The following is an 18,030-nucleotide window of genomic DNA, read 5'->3' as shown; positions in this document are numbered from 1 at the left end:
TTGGATTCTGTCTTGTTGCACATCATTATTCTTGTCACTTGTGTGTTGCATGAAAGTTACTCTCCACTTGACAGCACATGTTCTCCAAGTCTTGGCGTATTTAGCTAGGGCAAGGTTCTGTATCTGAGGAATCAAAAATGGTACTGAACATTGTGTAACAATTAGTAAGTAACCCCGTCCCAACTTTCCGATGGAGATAAAGTCATTGATGAAGTAGTTGAAGATGGTTGGGCTGAGGAACTCCTGCAGAGATGTCGTGGAGCAAAAGTGATTCTCCATGACATAAGCAATAGTGACTTCAAATGGAACAACTTAAAATGGGGACATCTGCTAATATCAGCGTAGAGAAATTATTAATGTAATGCCTGACATAATACCCCTTGAAATTGAATTTATTTGAAAGGGGGGGGGGCTAGATTCACATCAATCCTTTTAGACCAGTCTACCCTAAAGCTTATGTTAAAATTTTAAAATTCCATTTATACAGTTCAATTTCACTCAAAGTTTTACTGTGGAATTCACAGGTTCACATGTTTTTTTCTGAGCATTTCTTTAACCAATGAAAAGAGGAAAGTGATTCTTGTGTCATAAAAGCCATTTATCTCCCAACTCCTCAGTGAATTTCCAATCTGCAAACCAAGAACTGAGAGTCTGTGGACCACAGAAATGACGCATATTTATTTATCAGCACAGAACAACATTTTGTAGCGTTAAATGAAATACTTATTTGAAGGCCACACAACACCAAAAGCACACAGTGGATCATTGCTTTAAAAAATAGTTTTAGCTATTTGACTGAGAGCTATTCATCTGGCATACCAATCATAATGAATAACTATCTTTTTGAAAAAGCAACTTGCCTGCACTTTGTAAACTAGAAAGCGCTATTTTCCTTTACTAATTGCACAATCACGTACTTTATCCTTTCCTGATCATGTACCCACTGCCTCAGTCGCTAGTATTCCATCTCCTCTGTCAGTATAGCAGTGTAACTCTAATGGTGTGAGGTGTCAATTACATTTTGTTTTAACATAAAATCTTGTTAGTAATTATGTTAACTAGAAAGAACTGGAGATTCAGACGAAGGCTGTAATATTATGCTGGAGTTGTGCTAACATTCACGACCCTTGGGAGTTGTACTCCTGTAGCTTATTATGTTTGTGGATCTCAGTCAGAGGAATTGCATCCTTAAAAAGCCATTCACAGAATAAATTATTCTGTAACATGCAGACAGAGTAAATACTCAAGTGGTTTTGCTGCTACATTTATTAAGGTGCTCTATTTTGTTTTTGTAAACTGATCTAAAATAACATTTCACATGGTTGTAAAACAGTGAAATTATGTGCAAAATATGTGAAATATCTAACAAGCTCCATCTGTCTTCAACTGTGTATATCACAATGAATATTTAATTCTCTATAAATGTTTATACTTCATTATGGGAAGTACACACATTTCTTAAATACATTTGTAATGAAGTCTGTCCCTGGGAATACCTTGGTAATGCATATCCAATGGTGTAGTTTTGTACCTGCATTATTACCTTAAAAATAATTAGGAACACAATCTGATCTGAAATACCTGAAATGAAGTACACTCCCTTATGATTTTGTGTTGGTAATATGAACTGCTACTCAGAAGCTAGAATGTTCACAATGAAAGCAATAAGAGCAATCCAGTTCAAATTAAATTTGAATTGTGGAATTAGCCTCTGTTTACCTGTAACTGTGGACTCTACTTACCTTTAAAAGTCTTGATCCTTTACTGATTAGTACTATTTCAGTCAAAGGGGAGCCATAGCATCAACACACATTTTCTTTATGATATTTAGAAATTAAATTATGTTCAATTTTAAAACTTGCCCTTGCAAATTCTTTGAGCTTTAGGCAATGTGTAGTGTTTATTAAGCACTTGAAACCTGCTAAATGTTTCTGTGAATTAATTCTGTAAGTGGCAGAACCATAACGATCAGGGAGTCAGGTTCAACCCAGGGAAGTGATTTAGTTTATCTCGGAGTGATGTTGTCAGTGCTGTAACTGGCCAAAGAGCAGTAGATCACGATTCTGACATTTGTTTCTTGAATAGAAATGCACAGATATCGATTTTGGTTGGGTGTAAGATTAGGTTTGGCTTTGATGATATTAACCTGTAATAGGGTTGCAGCTACACCTATAAAAAATATATACGTTACTGAAGCAAGGTGATTCCATTGGTGACTCTAAGACCAGGGTGTCAAGACACAAGTTGGCATGCTGGGAGAAAAGATTTACAAGGATGTTGCCAGGGTTGGAGGATTTGAGCTATAGGGAGAGGTTGAATAGACTAGAGCTGTTTTTCCTGGAATGTCAGTGGCTGAGGGGTCACCTTATAGAGGTTTATAAAATCATGAGAGCATGGATAGGGTAAATAGACAAGGTCTTTTCCCTGGTCAGCGAGTCCAGAACTAGAAGGCATGGGTTTAGGGTGAGAGCGGAAAGAGAACTAAGGGGCAACTTTTTCACCCAGAGGGTGGTGCGTGTGTGGAATGGCTGCCAGAGGAAATAGGGTATATGAATAGGAAGGGTTTGGAGGGATATGGGTCATTGCTGGCAGGTGGGACTAGATTGGTTTGGGATATCTGGTCAGCATGGACGAGTTGGACCAAAGGGTCTGTTTCCGTGCTGTAGATCTCTATGACTCTATGACTAAAACAAGGAAGAAATTCTGCTGTAACCACATTGCTACGGTATATGAGTGTGAAAAAAATCTATAAGAGTTAATATTTGATTGACATAAGCAGCATCCACTATGATCATATCACGGGAACCTAGTCTGAATAAAGGAGCTTGCAGAAACAGACCGAGGGCAAAGGTGCTCTTAACAATTTCTATAGTAATGCAGGTTGCCCTTGCGTAATCTTTAAATAGTTACCATAATTTAATGAACCCTTGTTGTTTGCTTCAAAAGACTGTTCCAGTTAGATCAGAAAGATGTGCACCCTAATCCTACTAAATGATTGTAGGCTTGAAGGAACCTACACTCTCAACAGAAGCAACACAAATGTCTTCTATACCACGACAAAAAGTGGCTGGGATGGAAATTTAAAATTGTAAGGAACCAAACAAAATTAAACATATTGAACAGGAAAGAGTCAATGAGCCAAATGATAACCACCACCACCCTCTCCTCCCCACCACAATGTTGGTGAACTAGTAGGTGCCTCTGATCACTTCCATGGGAGGTGAAGAGTAAGTCCTATTGATTTTGATGCTCTTAGACACTTTACTGGCCAGCATTATGCCTTCCCTGCTGCCAGTCCTCCACTGGGAAAGAAATTCAAACTCCAAGAGATGTTTGGCATGTGGCTATCCACCCCCAGCTGTGAAAGTGGGAGTGGTGACTGCTGTTGGCAATGCTTCAATGCCCACTCTGAGTATTATCTGTGGTGAATCTGTGGATCCAGATGGGTGAGACAGAAGTGGAATTACGGAGAGCATGCGGCAGAAAGTGAGGATTGAAGGGAACAGGGGAATATCTTTCGGGGCCTTCACCCTTCCCAATGACAGGCCCCACAAGAGGAAGATGAATCATTCCTCCCATCGTACCATCTACCTGTCTTCACCTATCCCCACTTCACCACCCTGCCCCTGGCCACCCCCTTTATCTGGCGCTCCCCTACACCCACCTCCAGTCATGAAGAAGGGTTATACCCACAACGTCAACTTCTCCACCTCCTGATGCTGCCTAGATTGCTGTGTTCTTCCAGCCTCCTGCCTGTCTACTTTGGATTCCAGCATCTGCAGTTTTTTTTTTGCCTGTAACCAAACTTTATTGGGGATAGTTTTCCCAATATCAGGAATCCAATGCAGTTAATCCCTCTTAATTGATCCTCTCATCACGCTCCAGGGGCTCAATTAAGTTCCATCCATTGTGAATTCTTTGGAATTTGAATATTTTGAAACTTAAGATCTCCAAGAAACCAAGTTCAAAAGCAACGAATCCCCTCAAACAGATACACTAATACCACAAGAACCTCATAGAAATTCAAAAACTGCTGACACGCGCGCACACACACACACACACACACACACACACACACACACACACACCATTGGGCAAATGCAGTTCTTCTGTTCAGTGACAGCAATAATACGATGTAACAGTGCCTGTATGAAGGTATCCCAATAAGGGACAAATTTCAAGCAATGGACATTGACTAATAATTGGGAAAGCTAAAAGAAGAAAGAAACTGTTTTCAGAAGGATCTGGTGGTTGTATGGTGGGGAGTAGTGAGTATGGATGAGGTATGGAGTGCTCAAATTCTTGCTGTTATGAACACGATACTTGTGGTGGAATCTTCACAAGGGATCAGAGGTTTCACCGAGTGGTGAGAGACTGTGCTACCTCTTTCTGGGAAACTTTACTGAGCCAGAAGCTAATCAGGTAATGAAGAGGATATCACTGGGCCATTGTAAGTAATGAGGAAGAGGGAGCGTTGGAATTAAGGGGATGGGGGTTGCAGGGAGAAGGGAGGTTGGTAGCAAGATAGCTCGTAGTAGCTCCCCTCCGCTCATAATATCCAGTCCCTTGATAAAGCATAGCGTGTCTTTTACCAAAGGGTCCAACCTCCAGGAGGTGCTTCCAAGCTGCTTCCAGGGTAGGAGTTGCTACATGGTTGTTGCCCAGCTACTGGCAAGGCCTCACCAAATTGTCCAATTCTACCACAAGTTCATAGGAGATGTTATTTTTCCAGCCATGTCTTCCTAGTATCATTATTTATTCTTCTTACTTTTAAGCCTTGACATTCTGCAGTATCCCACTGCTACTTTAATCTCATCACCCTAAAACTCGTACTTCTGGCATTTCCTTTCATTTATTTTCCTGAAACTGTGTAGTATAGAAATGCTTTTTTTTTTCCCCTCTTTTGAACTTTTTAATTATGTTAAATAGTAATGCTGCACATCTGTAATACTGACTGGCGGTTTTTTCATGTTTTACTGTCAAAATGGAGACATCCCATCTTACACAATGAAATTGAGCTTTTCTGCTTTCTGTGACCATATGTACAATGTAATTCCTTTTTCACAACTTCAACAACTAAAGCCTTGTGCTCGTGACCTTAACAAAATCTTCCCGCCAGAACTACAGTTTAAATTATGGACCTTCGAGTCTTATCACAACCTCAGAAATCCTCTAAATATTTTGTTGTTAGATTCTATTTACATTAGCAATTATGTGGCCCTGTTTTTTCTCCTTAATTGAGCTTCGCAACATTCCTAATGTTGTGAATGCAGCATAATATACTTCAGTGGCCCTTGATCTCCTTACTGGAGCTGTGCCTTGTGGTGATGACATTCATTGTGAACTATAAGTGCTCCTTTTTAATACTTCTGGTGTTCTCAGCCTCTGTATGTGCATCGTTAATTTAAAGTTTCTTCCCTTACCCAAAAGTGTCGTTTTTAAACTTTATTTGTGCAGTACATCTACTTGATACATCTGTTTCCTAGTTGAATCTCTATCTGTAACTGCTGGGAGGGACTAGTCTTTAAAGGTCTTTCTAGCTCACAGTGATGCGTCAGCACTTCCTCTCCAGGTCTGTACTAAAAGGCTTTAGTTTCTCCCCTGTTGGTCCTTCCACAAGTTCCTGCTGACTGCTGGTTTCTTCAGACATATGTAGCGGCTGACTGTCTGTAAAAATAGTCCTTAAAGCAGCAAAGTCTGTCATCTCACTTAGTTTTCTGGAAATTTCTTCTCCAAGATCCAATGGAACTTTTCACTAATGTATCCTAAGCAACACATCCCACCTGTAATCACCATGTGGTATACATGAATCAAGGGCTAATGTTCCTCTTTCCTTGACACTGGTGATGTATTTGATGCAGTGCTAAAGGATCAACCCCTATTGAATACTTGGAAGAAGAGGTTTATGTCTTAACAAGAAGGAGGGTTAAATCTTAACAGGCTTTGAGTGATGTGGGCTACAGCAAGATGATCAGCAGCACCAGTCTTGATGTCGAGATCATTTTCCCATACCTCAAGTACCACTTACCCGTACCACTTACCTCAAGTGGTATGAGGAGGTTCTCGCTAGAGAGTGGCAAGATCCTATCTGTTGAACAGCTTTCTCACAGCCCAACTCCATATGAGTTGTGATCTGATCAAACGTGTCATGCAAACTAAACAGTCAGGAAAACTTAGCATGTCAACCCAAGCAGGTATTTGATGGATTCAACTCTCCTCTTACTCCAAAGACTTCTATACTGGAAATCAGGCCCAAACATCCCAGTCACACTTGTGGGCACCATCCACATGTGCCCCGCATCCAATGACATTGGAATCTGACTCTTGCCGGTCTCTATGGCAAGCTCGCCAACCACTTACAGGATACTTCTGCACTTCAGTGCTGCACTGGCAATGATTTTTGTAATGCTGCAGCAGGGACTCTGCGTACTCAGCGATGTACACCCAGCTCATGGTCTGGACAAAGCTGCATCTCTGGGTTCTTCACACACTGTCATGGTGTTCACCCACTCTGAGCCTACCTGGATGCTCACAAGATCCCTCCCTGGCCTTTTTTGCACATGGTCCCCTCAGCCAAAGACACCTGGCTGTATTACCCTGCCATTTAGCACAGGTACAAAGCCAAAAAGCATACCACAGTTTGTCAACAGGTCTCAGTCCAGCATTTGTACTGTCAATATTAACTGCTGCCTTATAGTTTCAAAGTTTACAAAGAAATCCTGCTTCACCATAGGCTGGAGGTTTTCAGGTCTCGAGAGCTGGTGGAGAGTTCCGGGTTGTCTTTTTTAACCGAATCAAAGCCGAAGCAAGTGCCAACCTGGACGGCAGGGGGCATTTCCAGGGGCAGGTACCCCACCTGCCAAGAGCTGCCAGAAAATCAGAGGCCAGCAGCTCTATTGAATGGCAGTACCAGTGGAAGACAGTGACATCTGAGCCTTCCTATTGTTACCGATCCCAGGCTACCATGAGTGATGCGCAGCGGGGCAGGGTGGGGGTCACTGGGTGGGGTCATGGGGAATGGGGGTGTTGGCTATCAGGGAAAGGTTCTCAATGGGCCTCCCTCTCCTGATTCTGAGCCCTGCACAATCTTGCTGCAGGAAACCTAAAATAAAGCTGTAGAGCTGTGCTTGTTAATACATTTATTCTTCTACTCTGCTACGTTACGACAGTTTCACTCCAAAAATTTAGAGATTTAGCTTTCGTGACAGTGTTACTCTACTATTTAATGAATAGTGTATTTCATTGTATTTCTGATTATACCTCATTAACTGATACTGAATCAAGTTACTGTCAACAGAAAACAAGTATGCAATAGGACATTTTTAAATCTTGCGACAGTCTATTGCTTTTCCTTCTTACACTGTATTTTGAATAACACAGCACAAGTATTTTAACGTTTATAGAGACTAAACATCTGTTTTACAAACAAGCCAAGTTTCTGTCAAACAGATATCTCAAAGCTATTGACAAGACCACAGTGAAGTAAAACACCAAAATGCACTGTGGAATGGAGAAGCACTGGTGGTCCCTAGTGGTGAGAATATGTAGTGTTAGAACATTCATTTGTTGCCTGAAGCCTGTTGGCTTGGGATATAATTGGGGACAGTACTTGCAAAAAGACAACCAAAATAAGCACTATTTTAAATATCGTTGAAAGCCCCATTTTACATTTCAATGAACACACAAAAGCAATCATACATAAAATTCCTTCTAAACTGAATAATTTCTCTAATTTAAGAAGGTCTGTACCAATAAAAGCAGGAATTGTTCCTGTTTCCATTCAGCACTCATCACTGAGTTGCTTGCACAGCTGGTCTGTATATTAATAGTTGTTTGCAATATTCTACTAAGGCACAACAAAGACCATGTGAAAAAATACTTAATTATTGCAATTAGCAGATTTTGTTGTGCATTTTAAGCATCTCATTTTTAAACTTTAATCCTGAAAACAATAAATAGTCTTATTTCAGACATTCATTGTTGTTCAGAGCTATATAACATGATAAGCACTTCACTGCTAACATGTCAAAATTAATTAGCATGTTAAGCAAGTCATTTTGCCTCTCTCACACTTCAGTCCAAGAAATCTTTTACAGAAGCACCTGACTCAGTCAATCATGCAATTGCAATTCTGTTATAAAATTGAGTTAGAATAGGATCAATAGCTATGAGTCCTATTTGCCTTTTTTTATAGGTATTTTTATTGAAAATTTAACATGTTTTTACATGTTTTTAAAAGAAAACTAAAAAAACCAAGTATAAACATTGATATACAGTTAAATCTTTAATAAATAATAACCAAAATCTATCAAAAAAAAATACCAAGAGAAAAAAAACAAAACTCAACGAACTACTCATCTCACCTATGACTAACCAGTGTGTATGATTAAAACTCTTACATTATTCATGAGAAAAAAACCCAATGGATAACACAGAAATTGAGCAATGATATACAAAAAAAAACACCAAAAAAAGTGATATACATGCTTGGAATGTGTTAACATCATATCACAACAAAACCCGTATTCGTGTGGGATTCCTCTCCTAAGGGGCCCCAGACCAGCCAGGTTCACCCTCTCAATTAAATAAAGGCCCTTGTTAGGATGACCGAGATATCTGTATTTGTGTAATTCAAGAAGGGCTGCCATATTTTATGGAGTAATTCATTTTTTTTCCTGGTGCACCATATTTGTAAGGAAGTCAGGGGGAGTATATTCCATGATTCTTCTGTGCCAATTTGAAAGTCCATGAGGGCCCTCAGCCACCCAGTTTACTAAAATGTTTTTCCTTGCACAGAAAGAGAGAATGGAAAATAAAAAATAATCTCTTCCCTGTCATAATTTCAGGTATTATTTATCCAATAAATGTGTCTCCTATAGGAGAGCTATATCAACCCTTTCTTTCTTCAGTTTTGATAATATTTTCTTCCTTTTGATTGATGAATTACTCCCCATGACATTCCAGGTGCACCATTTAATCGACCAATCACCCATAATCACCGGGGCAAGTCCGAGAGCCCTCGGGAGAAGAAACCTATCCAAAACATCCCGAGCATAGAGCATATAAAATTCACAAAAGTAAAGGCTCTTTAATACACTCAGATCAATATAATAAAAAACTATTTCTAAATAAAAAAATATAAAACGTATTTAAACGGAGATCTTCCCCCTTATTCCCAGGGGGCATCACTTCCTTTCCAAAAACCCTTCATAACCTCTCCCAATCAGTGCCCCACCCTTGACCCAGGCATCCCATGATAGGATTAAAAAAGTTTCAAATATTTCAAATTAACAATGAGTACCCTACCCCCCACCCACGCCAACATCTGGATATATTTGGTAATATTAATACCATATATGAACATATATGACTATTAAAATTAGTCTCAGCAAATAATAGTTAAATATAGTAATACAGAATAACAGGGGAAAACAACCCCACTCCTAAGGACAAAGATAAAATAGGATAAGGTAACCACCTTCCCCCCATCTACGTTAACTAGAACCCCTGGCCTATATATATATAAAAAAAGGAAGAAAATCGCTAAGTAAAGAATGAATAAATAATCCCCTATTCTCACTCCCCGGAGATAATATTAAATAGTAATGTAATGAAAGGAAACAAAAGGGGGTAAACCGGGGTGGCGGGGGAGGGCAAAACAACATCAATTAACTCTTATAATTTATCTAAGAGAGTCCAAAAGTTTCTTGGCCTTCTCCGGTGATCTGAAGTTATACACGGACCTCGTGTAGCTGGGTAGCGCAAGGAGTACTGAATGTTTAAGTCCCTTAAACGCTTCTTCACTTCGTCAAATGCCTTCCTCTTTTGGACCAAAGCTGGGGAAACGTCCTGAAATAACATAATCTTGGATCCTTTATAAATCATGGCTTGGGGATCTTTCCCAAGATTTCTGGAAGCTTCCAAGAGCATCTGCCTCTCCTTGTAGTTCTGCAGCTGGAACAGGACCGGGCGGGGGCACTGGTTCAAGCCAAGCCTGTGCACTGCAACCCGGTAGGCCCTTACCTGGCCTGATCCAGCCTCCAGATTTAACAGCTGTGGAAGCCACTGCTCGAGGAACACTGTAAGCTGGCCTTCTTCTTCCAGTTCGGGAAGGCCCAGCAAACAAATATTTTTTTGACGACCTCGATTCTCAAGGTCGTCAATGTGGTTCTCTTCGGTCCGGACTCGCTGTTTGAGGGTCTGGACCCGATCCACGGCCGATTCTGCTATGGTCTCGGAGGTTGTGGCCTTTAGCTCCGCCCGTCTGACACAGCGCTCAGTTTCTTCGATGTCTTGGCCGTGCTTTTGTAGCGCGGCCGAGAGTGAATTCCATCGGCTTCGGGACTCTTCTATGAAGGCGTCGATCTTCGAATCGAGTTTGGAGATTATTTCCACGAGGCTCGCCACTGTAGGTAAGTCCCCCTGGGGCGGCTGTGGACGCCTCTGCTGCAGCTAGGGAGGGTGGGGGAGGGGCTCCTGCCTGCTGAGAACTGCAGGCTCCTTTCCCCCCTAGTCATTTTTACAGGAGACTAGACTGTTTAAATTTAGTACTGAGCCATTAATTACACTAAGTAAAAACTATTTTAAATGGTTTGGTGAGTGTGGTGTAGGTGGGTGGCCTACTTTGCCCAGGTCTTGGGAGGAGCACTATAGACTCAGACTTGCTGGGTCGCCGCCATTTTGGATTCCCCCCCACCCTATTTGCCTTTAATCACATCATTGAAGCGTTCAGAGTAAAATTATACTAGCTCAAACAGTTATCATAATTATAAGGTCAACTATTTGTCAGAGCTTTGATCTAAATATCAACTTTTGTTACCAATTATAAAGCTGGTGATAGTGATCTATGCAACAGTGAATTCTAACATTCAGTTACATAAATCAAAACAATGTATCTTCCATACAAGATAAATTTAGGACGTAATTCTTTGTGCATATCGTCCATAATTCAACTAGTTACTTATTAAACTATAACTTAAACCTATATGAAAAATCATGATAGTTGTGGCATTTTTCACCTGCACTGTAATACTAAAGTATGAATTTGGAGTGTTATGAAGGTCATTAAATGTGATTGCCTACACAATTAACTCTTCTCAATAAATACATTAGCAAATATTGTCCATCTTGTGAAATATTTAATATCAGTGGTGTAACAAGAAAGGAGATACATTTTATATTAAAAACGTATTGGTTCACTGCTCATTTGTTACAAATACGTTAGGAAATATTTAAGGTGCATCATACAATGGCAATTAAAATAAAAATTACATTATACAAAGGAAGAAACTACAAGGTCAGCTGACCCAAAGTCTAGTTGAACAGATAGGAGTATCTTGAACAAAGAATCAGAGGTATGGAGGGAAATCCAGAGCATCGAGTCTCTGTAGCTGAAAGCACTATACAAAATATACTGAAGCCATGAAAATTAGCAAAGTTTAAAAGGCCAGAATTGGAGGGGTAGATCATTTAAATGTTTCAGCACTGGAGCAGTTTACAGAGATCAGAAGGGGCAAGATCGAATGGAGATTTGAAAACATGAACAGGATTTTTAAACCTGAACCATATTCGTCTACAAATCAGTGGTGGTCCATGAATGCAGGGTTGATACTGGTACAGGACATGGGTGTGTTGAGGCATGGGCAACAGAGGCTTGGAGGAGCTCAAATTTATGGAAGATAGGAGGCTAGCCATGAGTGCACTGGAATTATTGCCTCTAAGACGTGAATGAGGGTTTCAAATTAGATAAGTTCAGGTAGAGATGGATTCAGATAATAAACTGCAAATGGTAGTCTTAGTACTAAAGTAGACATGTGGTCAGAAGATCATCTTAAGTTCAGGTATGACACCACGTTTGGCCACAAACAATTGCCAGGGAGAAGGACGGAGCTGGCAATTTAAGGAGGGAGTGTGAGGAGCAGAATATCTTCCAAATATTTGGCTGAAGGAAAGATTTGCTCACCTAGTACTAGACGTCAGAAAAGCCAACTGAGATTTTAGAGGCATTTGTCTTCTGAATAGAAGGAAGCAGGTTTGATTCTCAGAGCTTCATGACATCTGAGCCAAGGAATGATAATGAAAGGAGATACATCAGTTCTTGGAGCACTGTGTGGGGGGATGCAACCTTTTTAGGGGAAAGCAAAAAGGTGATAACTCAGTGCAATTGAAGGCATGTGTTTCCTCTTTTATATAATATATATTTATGTACAAGCAGCACTGACAGAAGCCTGTGTCCAGACTGTGCCTTCTTCCTGATTAAAGGATGTTGAGTGGTGATAAGTAGCCCATGAGGAAATCACAGGATTATCAGATAATAACAAACGTGTTCATTTTAGCTCAGCCAATGGGAGGACTGCTCAGATTCTCCCACACTCCCAGTCCACCATCACTCCCCTCAACAAATTGCAACTATACAGATGCTTTTCGTGTTTCAAAGCCAATGAAGTTCTTGTGAACTGCAGCCCTCATACAATGCAGGAGACTTGGCAGCTAATAAAAAGGACAGCAGGCTCCCACAAACAGCAATGTGACACTCACTGTTTCTTTTGTGGTGCTGTCTGAGGGATAAATATTGACCAAGATACGAGAGAGAGAGCACACCTGTTCTTTGAAATAGTGCCCTGGGATTGTTCACATCAGCCAAGCGGGCAGATAGGGCTTTGGTTTATACCTCCACCAATGGGCAGCACTCCCTCAGCACTACACTGGAGTGTGGGCCTTGGTTTTTGTGCCAAAACCCTGAAGTGGAACTTGGATTGAGGGTAGATCCCCACACTGAGCATCCACTTGTTTGAGAAATTATTTGGTAGTTCTGACTTCTACTACTCTTTCTTGAACTCTACCCATGTATTAAGAATAATCATAAGTCCCAAATTTTACTTCTATTTACTTGGTTCAATGCCTTCTTCTCCATGATCACATTTTAGTTCTAACGGGCTGTTCCAGATGAATCTCTTCCATTGCGTTTCTGAAGTTATAAGCCTCCCAAAGATCAACTGTGTAAACCACCCCCTTTAGTAAAGTGAAAAAGCCACGTCCCTCACTCTTTTCCTCAAAAGTCAGACTTTTGCTTCCAAGGATCAGTTCCTTGTCTTTCCCCTTGTACAGCTCCTAATTCTGAACTGTCACTGTGATGGCTCAGTGACTGGAGTTGTTTGATCACCAAATCAAAAGCAAAATGCTATGGATGCTGAAAATCAACAATAAAAACAGAACATGCTGGAAATATCAATAGGTCAGACATCATCTGTGGAGGGAAAGATCAGAGGTTTTGCCCTCCACAGATGCTGCCTGACCTGCTGGATGTTTCCACCACTTTCTGGTTTTAGTTTGATCACTACTTCCTCTGATGCGTATTGTTTTGTGCACACAGTTCAACATTCTAGTAGCACTATTAATGTGCCCAATCAATACAGAACAGCAATTTAGTCCACAAAGGCTGAATATAACCTTCAGAATGATTACACAGTTGAAAATGGGTTGGGCCAAATGGAATTTCCATCTGTTATCCTGAACCCACCATGACCTCAACCTGGTTTCCCGAGCTTCAGTTCATTATAAATCTAGGCAGGCTTCTGATGAAATTGTGTCTGTGCAAAATAGCCCATTGGTTCCAGTACTGGAAACAGAAGATTTTGGAGCAGATTTAAAGGAGCAGAAGCATATAAAAATTCAAGAGACTATCTCTCACTGAGCTATGGCCCCTTCAAAACTAAATAATGGATCGGAAGAGAGAGCGTGGCCACAAATAGCTCCGCCCCCCCCCACCTCCTCCCCCACCCCATATCCAACACAGTCTTTGCAGACTTCCAGCTGCTGTTCTATAGTATACTGACATCCCTCCTCCCTGTGTGGATGAGATTAGTGACATTTCTTGCATTCCTCCCCAGCCTCGCCTATCATACATATAACTTGGAGGACAGCACTGAGTCAGGATCTGGTTATGGTGAGTCACTGAGTACGAATGGGCAGCAGCCAGGCCCCAAGGTTTAGTACGAGGGTTAGCTATATAGAGGACAAGGTTGCAGACAAACTGCACAGCTGAGCCTCAGCTAACAACTTTGAATCAGACAAGACTGCATGCAGGAGAGGGTTGATGAGAATGAACACCAAAATAATTGGTGCATTGGCAAGCCTCCCAAACATCCTGTCTGCATCATTGATGAGCCTGCCAGAATACATCCCTGACTTGATGTAGAAAATTGTGCAAAGTTGGGAGCCCATCCTTTCCATTAAGGGAGTAGTGCCTATTCCATGACAGAACACTTATGGGTCCAGCCCTAATACAACATTCGGTTGCCAAAATCTTATTTTCCAATGCAGAACAGGTAAGGGAGGGTGCGAGATTCATGATTGGTGCTGTGCTGCCTCAGACTGCTACCAATTTGTTTGCAGATCACAGTTTTCAAAGAGTGTTGGAAGCCTTCATAGTGAGCAGGTAATCTGCCCTTGTGACTGATCGTACAGATTGTCTGAGGCGTTTCAGAGTGGAGGCTAACAGCGACTCCACGCTGCAGAAGTCTGTTGTCCTCGATTGGAGTACAGCATTTATCATCCACACATTAGCATTCTGACAGTGCCCTTGCTGTTTGGCTGTCAGCCAGCCAGCTGAGGTGTTGAGGTGCAGAACCAGGCACTCAACATGCAGAGCTGTGCAAAGGCATCCCACAAGGTCATCTCTGTCTTCCCTTGCAACTACTGGAGTTATACTGCAGAGGTGCACAGAGGTGTGTTTTCTATTCACTGGTCCTCCACTTTGAAATGTGCAAGAGGAGTCAGACTAGTATGTCTCATCCAACAGTTTTACTGGCTTTACCTATTGGGGTATTACACCATAATCAATGCTTTATACGTACTTTGCCATGACTCATTTTAAGATACCCTGTGACCAGGAAAAATGCCATGCAAAAGACAAGTCGTTGTGTTTTGTTTTTCTTTTTGTATACAAAGGAGAGAGTAGTGAAGCTAAATATAATCTCCTTGAGCAAGAGAATTGAGAGGTCAGTCTCTCAATGTGCGAGGACATATCATCTAAACCCACTCTGCAGACAGAGAGGAATCTGACAGATAAAGGTTGAAACAGTCAACAGAGCATCCAAGTCATAGAATCATAGAATCCCCATTGTGTGAAAGCAGGCCATTCAGCTCATCGAATCGACGCTGACCCTTCGAAGAGCATCTCACCCATACCCACTCCTCTACCTTATCCCTGTAACCCTATATTTTTTATGGCTAATCCACCTAGCCCTGGACATTATGGATAATTTATCATGACCAATCCACCTAACCTGCACACCTTTGGACTGTGGAAGGAAACCTACACAGACACAGGGAGGATCCCCAAATTCCACACAGTTGACAGAGGCTGGAATTGAACCCTGGATCCCTGGTGCTGTGAGGCTGCAGTGCTAATCACTGAACTTCTGTGCCACCCCAAAATCTGTTTTACAGGGCCTCCATGAGTGGGCTGGAGGCCAAGAGAGGCAAAGGACTCTGGTGAGAGGGCATGGGCAACAATCTACCTGTCACATTCCCAACACTGCTGGCATTTTGGCAATGGTGGCTGGGCCCTGTTCTGTGTATGAGACTTCTTAGTAAACCCTATAAGCTCTCTGCAGTCTCCAGGGGTTGGGGGTGGGAGTCTTGACTGAGCACTGTGGCCTAGTGTCCCCGCCCAATGTCAATGGCAAAAACCATCCCACTCTCTAATCAATCACCATTTACCCGTCATCCTGCCCATATCACACACTGGTCACACCAACCTTGGCATGAGGCCAGTGGTCATGCTGCTTTTCAGTAGACAGCGGTCTTAGTGGTAACTATCGTTTCCAGTAATGCTGCTAGAACGGAAGCTGTTCACCATCCAATATCCAGGACCATATCGTGGTGTGAACCCATCCCTTAAATGGTAGTTGCCTGATGGATATAAAAAATAGGGTCATCACTGAATTTCTTGCCTGTGGAAGGGGCCATTACCACTTCTAAAGGTTGTGGCCAAGGACACATAGAGAATATCAAATACTTCCATTGTATCCTATGTAAAAGCCATATTCTGGAGCCTAGGGCCAAGACAAGCAATGGCAGCCACTAAATCTCCCGAGTAACCCCTCAGGACGTGTAATGGCCACCGAATGGTCACACCTTGGGTAAATATCATTGATTGAGTTTGCCAACCTAACTTAGACCTATGGCTGCTTCGCAAATCACTGAGTGATCATCCATTTGATGACAAAGAGTCAAATGGCTGTGCTTTAAAATGTAGAATCTGCTTAAACAAATCTCAGGGACTGGAGTCTGTGCAACAGCTCCAAGTATATGTGGTTATTCTTGTATATCATAAAAGTGTGACGTTGTTTTCTTTTTGTGTGTGGAGTCATTCAAGATTTTTAACAAGCAGAAAGGGGCCCAGGAGTGGGAAATAGCAAACCTTTACCGTCAAGGTTCAATCAAGAATGGAATGACTATCGCAGACGGTGTGAAATGCAAAACAAACTCGCACATCTTTACAGAAATCGTAAAAAATCATTGCTGTTTAAACAGTGCTCGGCAAATTTATTTGAAGTAATTTTCTATTTACTTCCTGGTGGCATGCAAAAATGGAAGTGAAGGAAAGCAATCAGACACTATTGTTTTAAAAGGTCTAGCCGCAACATCCTACTGATTCTAAATGAATATTGCAATGAAGGTGGTGCATGAAATCAGACTTTATGCAGGCTCAACACTATCCCTGTGCAATGCACATTTACTAGCAGCTGTCAGGGCAAGCTTTCAAAGTTTGTCATTAAAGGAGAGCAGTAGCTAAAGCAATTTCTTTCTGATGGGTGACAGTCTGCAATATTATTGAATTTGCAAAAGAATCTATGCAGCATCTGGATAACTTTGCATGTCCTTAGGCCTTGAAGTGTCCATGTATTCTGCTGGCTCAAAGTGTGTAAATGGAGTTAGAGTCAGAGTCATACAACACTGAAAAAGACCCTTCGGTCCAACTTGCCAACCAGATATCTTAAATTAATCTGGCGCCATTTGAACCTTATCCCTCTAAACCTTTCCTATTGATATACCCATCCAGATGCCTTTTAAATGTTGTCATTGTACCAGCCTCCACCACTTCTGGCAGTTCATTCCATACAGTCACCACCCTCTGCATGAAAATGTTACCCCTCAGGTCCCTTTTACATCTTTCCCCTCTCACCTTAAACCTACGTCCTCTAGTTTTGGACTCCGCTACCCCAGGGAAAAGACCTTGTCTGCTCATCTTATCCATGCCTCTCATGATTTTATGAACTTATTTAAGATCACCCCTCAGCCACCAATGCTCCAGGGCAAACAGCCCCAGCCTATTCAGCCTCTCACTCTAGCTCAAAACCTCCAACCTTGCAACATGCTTGTAAATTTTTTTCTGAACCCTTTCACGTTTCACAACATCTTTCCTAGAGCAGGGAGACCAGAAGTGAATGCAGTATTCGTAAAGTGGCCTAACACTGTCCTGTACAGCTTCAACATGACCTCCCAACTCCTGTTCTCAATGCACTGACCAATAAAGGCATGTTTACCAAATGGCCCCTTCCAAACCAAAGAAGTAGCCATGGGCCCCAGCTATGCCTGCCTCTTCGCAGGATATGTGGAACAGTCCATCTTCCACAGCTACACTGGCACCACCTTTTCCTCCACTACATCGAAGACTGTATCGGCGCTGCCTCGTGCTCCCACGAGGAGGTTGAACAGTTCATCCACTTTACCAACTCCTTCCACCCCGACCTCAAACTTACCTGGACCGTCTCAGACTCCTCCCTCCCCTTCCTAGAGCTCTCCGTTTCTATCTCAGGCAACCGAATCAACACGGACATTTACTATAAACCGACCGACTCCCACAACTACCTAGACTACACCTTCTCCCACCCTGCCCCCTGTAAAAACGCCATCCCATATTCCCAATTCCTTCATCTTTGCCACATCTGCTCCCAGGAAGACCAGTTCCAATAGCAAACAACCCAGATGGCCTCCTTCTTCAAAGACCACAATTTCCCCCCA

General features: G+C 41.9%; 1 protein-coding gene across 1 annotated transcript in view; it reads right to left on the bottom strand.

Moving 5' to 3' along the window:
• The window catches only part of adgra1b (adhesion G protein-coupled receptor A1b), a 530,861-nt gene that overhangs the window by 325,817 nt on the left and 187,014 nt on the right, over positions 1-18,030 (bottom strand). The gene's annotated exons all lie outside the window — the stretch shown is intronic.

Source organism: Chiloscyllium punctatum, chromosome 38 (genome assembly GCF_047496795.1).
Source record: "Chiloscyllium punctatum isolate Juve2018m chromosome 38, sChiPun1.3, whole genome shotgun sequence".
NCBI lineage: Eukaryota > Metazoa > Chordata > Chondrichthyes > Orectolobiformes > Hemiscylliidae > Chiloscyllium > Chiloscyllium punctatum.
Note: the sequence above shows the minus strand (reverse complement) of the source record. Positions and strands in the feature narration are given on the sequence as shown.